Genomic DNA, 9,859 nt, shown 5'->3' on the forward strand with positions numbered 1-9,859 from the left:
TATGGCAGCAACCTCTGACAGCCTACTTCACCTTCCCAATCACAAGACCCTGCTAGAGCAAACACCAAACAAGCAGAGGCAGAACTTCGAACACACTAGGAATTATTGGAATACCTGAGGTTATCTGACAGATAAGCAGGGCTTCCCCTACACAAATGATTCTGAAATCTAATCCAGAGGACGCATGCATTTATCTATTAGGAAGGAATGGAAAACATGCCAAAATTCATGAGGATTTCTCAAATGAAGGTAAAACTCTAGATCATTAAAATTAAGTGAAAACAGGACAGAACCCTTTTCTAAAAATAGATCTTGCTGTGCAGCCAAGTATGTCTGCGTTCAATTGTTATTTATTTTTAAGTCGGGGCAATTTTCCAGATAGATTTTTAGATCAGCTAACATAATGAGGTGCTTTAAAACAAAACAAAAAAACCCAAGATTTCTTTCGTGACTACATTTGCTATAAAGACATAGAAGAAACAAGGAACCAATAACAAAACACAGTCTCACCTAGCATACCACAAAATTGCAAAATCGTAAATTTTAATGAAGGCAAAGACAGTAACAATATCAGCATCCAGGAAATAGGGTCGCAACTCTTAACCAGAAAGATTGGAAGAAGTTGTCCTAACCATTGTAAAAAACCAACCAACCAAGCAAAAACAACCCACAAAAAATACACTACCACCTCCCCCCCAAAAAAAAAACCCAGCCTAATCAAGGACACAAACTCAAAGAAGTCATGTACTCTTCAGTATGTTCTCCAGGCTTTCTCCATTCAACCTGCATCACCTCAAGCCTATTCTTACCAATAGTGTTATCAGCCCACACACACAGAAGTGCATTCAAAAATGTCACTTGGGGCAATCAGAATAGAAACAGAACTGAGCATCGTCAGCATTTACAGATCTTTCATTCAATGCTTCCACCCTAGTCCTGCCAGTGAAGAAGGCAATAACCCAAACCTCTTAAGATTCTCCAAGGGAGAAAAGTTATTCCAAGAGCTTGAGCAAGTGTTAGGCTCAGAAAGCAATAAGATCTTAGTCTACACACCAACAAAACAAAGCAGAAGTAGACATAAGTGAAAACAAATGGACAGTTGCACATCAGTATGGACACTCAGTCATCAGCCAAGATATTTGTCAAAACTGTGACAACACAGCTGGAAGCGAATCAATATAATCCAAATGCTCACAACACATCCATCCCATTATATCTTCCTTAACCAAAAATGGACTAGTAGCAGATCTACTCCTGGGGACACTATAAAAATCCTATTGTTTCCCATGCAAAGGTCATTTGATTGTTTTAGGAAAGTTTTCATTCTCTGCCCAACATAAAGCAAATGCCGGTCATTTCTTGGTTTTCACACTCATCCTTGGATGACAAGGACACAAATTCAAATCCAAAACAGGTAACAAAGTTTTCCCAGTATTTCTGGAGTTTCAACGAGCAATGCTATTTTAAAACCAGCAAGAGCTCATTCTGTCACCACAGCACTAGACAATTAAATCACAAATATTTTCTCTCCAAACCAACTAGAAGCTTCCCCACACCAGAGGTATTTAAACCAAACTCCAAAGAGGGAAGGGGAAGACTGAACTAAGTAACTATCCAACCTTTGGAATATAACCTCCCTATGACAGTGACAAAAGACTTTACTTTTGCATCTGATGAAAATAGGACACTATCTTTTATAAAAATCTTTCAGCATTACTGGTCACTTTTAGCCCAGAACAACCACTATTCAGGTCATCTGCTCTCTTTATTAATAACGATTGCAAAACCCACCAACACAGCACTGAAAATGAAACTGTATTATGAGAATTTTCCATATAATCTTCTTCCTCATCTCCCAAGCTACATCATCATTCTCTAATCAGTGGTCTCCCGTTTAAATCCTTGGAAGAAAGAGCAATTTCCAGTTCCTTTATTAATAAAAAGAAGTACTTAACCTTCTGGAAATACAAGGGAGGGGCTAATACTGTGCAGGCATACTCCTAGCACTAGTACTGAGCTCAAATTATACTTTTTTATACAGTATACTTTCCTCAATCTTATTACAGGTCCAGTGAACAGCCCTTTAAATTCACAAATTCTCTTTGTAACACTGGGAAATAACATATATTGGATGTAATACATGTTCCACAGGGTTATTCTACTGGTATAAAGGAAGAGAGAATGACTCCTCAGCGGGCTGGCAAAATCTGGAAGGAATCCACCTCTGGAAGGTCTGTAACTCAGAGGAAGAGGACTTAATCACTTAATCCTATGATTTGTATTTGCTTTTAATAGAACGCTGTTGCTGCACCAAAGTTTTTGTTATTGAGAGAAACAGACTAATTCTTGCTCATGGTGGTCCATTACAATTCATAATAGGGCTTGCTATAGGTATCTTCTGAAGAACCATGTCCCTTCCCCCATCCCTCTAATCTTTTTTTTTTTCTTTTTTATATCTTCACCTCCGCTTTGGGAAAACTGCATATGGTTCCAAATCGCATACCTGTAACATGAGCTGGTTTAATTTCATCCCTTAATCATTCACACAAGATAGCAGATTTTCACTACATAGCTTCCCATGTCATTGTAAGATTCAAATGCATTTATTTAAATCTCTCTCCTAGAATTCAACCACTTTCATTGCTTTATCTAATTAAATTCGTAAAGAGTTACCAGACAATGGGAGCTGTAGCCCCATTTTCTGTTCTGACAAATTAAAAAAAAAAAAACTACAACATATATATATACTGCCATTATATATATATATTGCCATAAAGCATCCTTTGCCTTAGGCATCAAACATCTTTAAAGATCTGCTAACAAACCCTAACACTCAAGAGGAGGAAGGAGGAATCCAAGCCAGGGATAAGTCCATATCAAACTGGAAAAGTCCTCAGCAGTCTCCAGAGCAATCCAAGTCTGGAAAGGCAAATCAAACCCGTTTGATTTGTATCACTGTTTCTTTACAGATTAAGTAAAAGTTCAAGTATTGGCCATAGGAAAGAGTCATTTCATTTACATACTGTTCTGTTTCCAAATTATTCAGGAATGTCTTACATTTTTCTTGGATGACCATATGATAAATATGGGTATAATACCTGTCCTCTGCTACTCAACTACAGAAACTTCACACCAAAATCTGAATCAAAACTTTCTTCATTCTTACAAACAATCACAAACTTGGCAATTACTTTTCAAAAGCAAGCTTTTTATGTTCACAATGTTTCTACGGATACAATTCATATACAGATATGAACGCTCTAGTCTTTATGAAAAGATACACTGCTAAGAGCAAAACTGGCTATAAGCAGTTCTCAGGTTCCATTTTAAGAGAAATGCAAAGCATAAGCAAACTGGACATTACTGAAAGTGAGAAGATTTCATGAAGAGTTCTTTTTTATATTTCTCAGTAAATAAAAGAAAGAGTCTGCACACAAGGTCTGATGTTCCATATGTACACATCAAGCAGTCAACTTTATCCATACAAGTTTGATATCAAACTTTACAAATTAAGAATAACAGGGTTTTTCACGATGCAAAATGAAAGGAGTGCAGGTTTGTAACCTTTAAGGTGGCAACAGCCTAACTAAAAATGGACACTTACATTTCTGTCATTCTTGTGTCACAAGATGCTGCGGATGCTAAAGCTATCAAGGGTTCAAAAAGAGATTGCATAAATTTACCACAACTATTAAAAACCAAATGACTAAATACCAAATCACCTGCCCAGAGACCCCTAAACTGCATCCTGCCAGAAGCCAGTGATACTTCCTTCAGATACTCAGCTATTCACATGCCTTATGATACTCTTCCCTAGGCATCCGCTATCATCCACTGTTAAAAACAAGATATTGATGTAGAAACACCTTTGGTCTGAGCTGATCTGCCATTCTTAGGTCCGTATTTTTGTGCCTGGGAAAAAGGAAGGTAAAAAAAAACTGGTTCAACACCTACACTATTCAATTCCCTCATTTCCAAACACTATGTAGGGCACTTGTATGGCAGCCAAGATATTTATATAGTAACAGTTCTTAATATACTTACATCACTCATGAGAGCTGGGGAAGACACCACAAATATGTAACTCTTCCTCCTTCTCCCTTAGCTGAATTCACTCCCCCTTTTAAGTTTTACTTAACACTTGAAATAGCTTTATGAGAAACATTTTTTATATTTTTATACAACATTAACTATTATCCACAGCCTGTATTATCTGCAAGAGATAATAGTCAATCTCCCTTTTGTGTATTTTACTCAGATTTTAGACAGGTAGATCTTTGGGGTTGTGTTTTATTTTTTAGCTATTTACAACTGAAAGGATTTCCTAGAAGTCATTCTACCATGCCATTAGAATAGGGGAATCTGTTCTTTATCAAGCACAGGCAGCAATAACATTGCTAGTAATGCCTGGATGCCCAACAGACCAGCGTTCCCACTGTACTAGATACTGCACCAAAACAGAATAAAAGTGGGAGCGCTCTCTCACAATTTAAGAATCTTGTTAGCTATGGTCTTTCTCCAACTAAAGAGCCTCCTGTGGACTGTGATCCATCACAGTGGGCAGCCAACCTTTGCTTTTCGCAATAACTTTATTTGCTACTTACCTTCAAAAACACTGCTCTTCTATAGTATTCTTAATATACATGCAGAAAGATTCTTTTCTTTCATATTGTGTCCAACGTTTATGACTCCTTTAGTCTGCTTAAATGGTGCCAGGTACCACTGGTAATGTATTTGCAGTAATTTTCTTTAAACGGCTATGTGAATGGGTTTGGCCTTCTTCCAAATTTTATTTTGCAATTATTATTCAAACTAGTGAAACGAGATATATGAAGATTTTATTTAGAAATCAGTTTAGCTGCAAGATATTTGCTTCAACAAATATTTAATGAGAAGAGTGTCTTCAAAGGAGAGGAATCTATTCTATCGCATGTACAAAGCAGAGGAAGAACTGATAGGATGGATTGGTATTGGTGCTGAGAAGTGCTAGATCTTTATATTCCAATGGGAGAGCTGATCTTCAAGTACATGCTTCGCAAAGAGCACTTTGCGCTCGTCAAGGATGTTGGAGACTGTTCAAACCCAGGGTACTAGGAAAGTGTATGACTACCAGCTGGGTCTGCAAGCTCTGAAACTATGCAAAAGGCAACAATCACAACTGAATCAGGACCTCCACGCCACACAAACAGCCCAGCTTTCCAGTGGGAGGTTCTCCAGACCAGCTTTGATATAGTATAGCTATCAAGGATATCATGTGCAGCTGAGTAATACTAAGGTCTTTCATAGGTATCAGCACAAAGTGAAAACTATTACCATAGACCATTTAAAAGATATTGAAGTTTTAAGTACTGTAAAACGATGTAGTAACACAACATAGAAATAATGGATCAAATACAAAAGCATGGATCAAAACAAGAGTCACAAAAACAATGAACACAGAAATGGGCAGAAAAACTTCTTGGAACTGGACCTCTCAGACTTCTGCCTTGGACCTTTTTTCCAAATAATCTGAATCCACACAGATCTAACTGAAGTCTAGATGCTAGCCTGCCAACAAGCAGGCATTGTTTTTACAGTGTCAGCTGAAATCACTGACTGCACCTGTAAGACCGCTGGCAAACACTTCATTACAGTAGGTAAGCCTTTGTCCCCTTTAATAAAGGGTTTACACTAAGTTGTACAAGCTCATGTTTCTGGATACAATTACACTATCTGGGAATACAGTTCCCATACTATTTAGTATACAGTATACTACACAGTTCCCAAATTATAATCCTTCCATTATCAAATCTTTCATGTATTTCCTAGCTTGTATTTTATCCCTAAATGACAATGCTTTAATGTATTGTCTTGAATTAAAGAACAAATAAGTGGCTTTCTGTCCTATTTTGGAAAATATCAACCCAGTAGAAGACCTCAAGTCCTAAACTAAACTATTAAAATACACCAACAATATAATTACTGATATCATCTGCACACCCCAACTGATAGAGGTAGTTCGAAGACAACAATTTAAGGGTATGCACTTCATACCTCCAGCATCAGAAGTCTGTTCTGCTACCAGATGCATTACAAAAATGGGGCACCGAAGGTGACTGGAACTGGTGGTTCCAGTCAAAAAAAAGAAATGCGAGATTCCATACCATTTCCACCAGCTCTGCAAGGTGGAAATGAAGGAAAACCAAGAAGATATGAGGATGCTGGCCATGTAAGTCACTCATTCACACACACACACACTTTTTTTTTCTCCTGATAGATACCAACAGACATCCGTACAAACTCTCTTAGCAGCCAAGCTTGCTGGTAACTGAACTAGAGATATGCACCATTACTACTTCGATCACCTTAACAGAAACTGTCCTGAATCATTCTCTAACTCATCAACAAATTTGGTTAAGTCTTCAGCAGGGTCTCTTCCAACACTAAGAAGAGTAGTCTGTTCTACTTAAAGCACAGGCTTAGCTTCCAACCTTGGTATGGAAGGCACAGTATGAAATTACCTCAGGCATCATTAAACGAAATAAAAATGCTACAACAGAAAACTGTACGAAACAGAAAGGTGAGTTTGTTGGGGTTTTATTGTAAAAAAACTTAGATCAAAAATCTGATTTTATTGTTAGACCTTCTTATAAAGTTTCTTACAGCAATCACAGGCAGACAATGATCTCTTTATGAGCACTAGATAAGATGAGAATAATTACCCTTAGATAAGAAGAGAATAATTACACTGAATTCTTTTGCAAGGTGCTTTGAGACCTACTAATGAAAAGTACTGTTAAAAGCTGTGTATTATAAGTATGCTTAATAATTACATAAAACAAGAACAACTTCTTCTAGAGGCTAGTTATAAAAAACCCTAATTTTATCTGAAAGTTCAGCTGAACCAATCTTTTTTTGTGATTAAAATGATTCCGTAAGCTAAGGAAAGTTGCACTGCAACAGTTTTCTTGGTGTAAGCTTACAATAGAACCATTTAAATCTATTCATCAACTTACTGAAGAAAATACACTGAATACTTTAAACTGTCCATCAGGAGCTCAGTATAGTTCAAACTGAGTAGGGTTTTTATAGAATAGTGAAATATGTTAAGGGCTTTAGAATAAACATCTGTTGACTAGGTGAGAACAAATTCCACAGTCTGCTGTTAGAAGCAGTGACATGTTGTACAAAAAAAAAAAAATCATCTTTCCATGAAAGTCATTCACAACAGTTATAGTTGTCAGCTTTCTAAGCTATTTTTAATCTTATAAATATCTCTCTATATATACACACCCACCAACCCACTACCTCCTTTCAGCCCCCAAGAAAGTGGTAATGACCTTCTTATAAAATGCCACTGGGGATGCGGGGGGATATGCAGTTTTTTGAAATAGCTCTGCTTTGCTTGACATTCACATTGCCTGTGAAAAATGAGGCCCACTCGTGCAAATGTTCCTTATAAGAGCAATCAGGTTAGGAGCTCCTGGCATGAAGCTATTTCTTGAATTAGGATTGCAGGATCAAGTTGATAGCTAGTATCCCTGGGGATCACAACGATTTTGCTATTACGGAAAAATCTATGACAGTATTATTGTAATAATTTTACCAGAAATCTTGATGTAATGAGAAATCTGTTCCATTCTTTTTATATAAGTTAACTCTTTAAGCTTAAAGAGTTAACAGTTAAATGTTAGTGGTTCATGTTCATATAATCATCTTCAAAGCTGTCAATATGGTATTACGATAAAACACTTGCTATTTTGAGCAAGTTCTTACTATACTGCATTTTACTAAACAGATATTTTAGGGTTTAAGACTTAAATTTCGCAAATGATTTGTAAAAACAGACATTAAAAAACAATTTTATTATTTACAGCTCCCATATGTGTAGAAAGTATCCGTTGCCAATACTCCTTACCTATTTAAAACACAGTATGTTGCTCATAAATCAGTAATCCTTGGACAGACAAATTTCATCCCGGCAAAATGAAATTGCCTATGACAATAATATGAGTGTAATTATGGGGTTTTTTAAAAGGCCGAGATAAACCTGTTCTATTAAGAGGCCTTTGTCTCGTTCTTTTGTGAAAACATGTATATCTAAGTCATGGAAGAAAAAGGGCTCTTAAATACCGAGACATCCCATTTGACTCAGGAAGTCCCTTAACCTCAAATCGCTGGAGGCCTGGCTGGTTTCCCAAAGCTTCACAGCACGCTCACCCTGTTGTTACGGTGTTTCCTAAGCATCTGCTATGTGCCGCTCGCAGAAACCGGAATCTAAACTAGACGGACCTTTGATCCGACCCCATACAGCTGTTTTAATCGTACGTTTTACTGTTTAAGTCAAATTTAAGTACTGAATCGGTAAATGGTTCCTGCACTTTTCAGGAAACCTTTAGGAAGCCAAGGTGCTCGAACACGTTCGCACGCAGACGTTTATTGAAAGGCATGACGCGAAGACACAACACAAAAGAATGCGAAGGAGTTGCACTCGCTAACTCGCTAGGCGAATTTCACCGTATCGCAGGGCGAATTTCCTGACCGTCTGCCCCCCCCCGAGAAAGGCGCGGGGGAGAAGGGGGTGGGAAGGTAGGAAAAAATAAAGAAGAAAAAGAAAAAACGGAAAAAATCGCAGCGCTACAGGCAGCGCGCGGAGGGTCACAGGTGATGCCGGAGGCAGCGCCACCGCTCCCCGCTCCGACGCCGCCCGCGGCTCCCGAAGCGCCGGCCGCTGCCGGACCCCGGCCGCTCGGCGAGGCGGAGCGGCGGCCTCCCGGAGAGGGCGGGGACCACCCCCGACCCACCGCCCGGCTTTCGGAGCGCCCGGAGCCGCAGGTATAAAGGAAGGATCGGGGTTTCCAGACAGCCTCCCGCCCCCCGTTCCTGAGGCTGACGGGGGAGGCAGGATCGACGCCGGCCGGTGTCCGTCAGGCGCGCGGGGGGACCGCCACGGAAAAGATGCAGCGCGCGGCACACAACGGATGCGCACGTCCTGGCGGCGCCCCGGGACATCCCTCCCCCCCCCCCCAAAACCCGACCGCTATGCCGGCCGCCGGCGCCCACCGGAACAAAAGGAAAACAGCCTCGGAGCCGCCCGCGGCCCCGCACAGCGCCCGGCCCGGCCCACCCCGCCCCCGGCGGCGCCCCCGCCCTGCGGCCCTGCCCCGCGCATCGCCCCCCCGCACTCACCTCGGCGGGGCGCGGCGCGGCGGCGGAGCGGGCGGCGGCCACTCGCACCCCCGGGCTCCCTCACCGCGCCCGCCCCGGCCCCGCGCGCTTCTCCCTCCCTCCCTCCCTCCCCGCCCGCCCTCCCGGCTCCGTCTCTCACCGCTACCGGAGCGGCGGCGGCGGCGGCTGGGCCCGACTCCCCCGCCACGTGACCCCCGCCACGTGACCACCACACTTCCCCGGCCCGGCTCCGCCCCCGCCGTCTCTCCCGCAGCGCCGGGCGCTGCCGGGGCCGCTCCGCCGGTCTGGGCGGGCGGGCAGCGGGGGGGGGGGGGGCGGAGGCGCCTGAAACCCTCCCCCGCGGAGCCGCGGTCAGCCCCCGGTGCCCCCTGCAAGGCCACGACCCATTCGTGGGGCCCGGCCAGCGCCATGACGGCGTGACACTGTAACGCGACGGGATAACAGCTCATTTGACAAGGGGAAGCAGCCGTGGGGGGCCAAGGCTGCCGCCCCCACGTCCCCGTCCCCCCTCAGCCCCTTGCCTTCCTCGCCCTCCTCTGAAAAAGAAATCACAATATGCGTTACAGGAAGCCAAGGCCGCATGTGATACTGGGGGGTATTTGATAACAAAGCACTCGGAGCTGACTTTTCCCTCCTACCTTCAGGGCTAACATAGAAGGAAGGAAAAGAAGTTGGTGCCAATAGCTGGGCA

The 9,859-nt window shown here is 42.1% G+C and overlaps 1 protein-coding gene across 2 annotated transcripts in view; it reads right to left on the reverse strand.

Moving 5' to 3' along the window:
* The window catches only part of TULP4 (TUB like protein 4), a 164,114-nt gene extending 154,764 nt beyond the window's left edge, over positions 1-9,350 (reverse strand). The window contains exon 1 of one of the 2 annotated variants that reach the window (XM_076333777.1): positions 9,308-9,350. The gene's annotated coding sequence lies outside the window, so the exon portion shown is untranslated. Of the gene's footprint in view, positions 1-9,168; positions 9,233-9,307 lie in introns of those variants that run through there. The other variant, XM_076333778.1, reaches the window with a different exon arrangement.
* Positions 9,351-9,859: the final 509 nt, after the last annotated feature.

The sequence above is a fragment of the Aptenodytes patagonicus genome, chromosome 3 (genome assembly GCF_965638725.1).
Source record: "Aptenodytes patagonicus chromosome 3, bAptPat1.pri.cur, whole genome shotgun sequence".
In the NCBI taxonomy this organism is placed as follows: domain Eukaryota; kingdom Metazoa; phylum Chordata; class Aves; order Sphenisciformes; family Spheniscidae; genus Aptenodytes; species Aptenodytes patagonicus.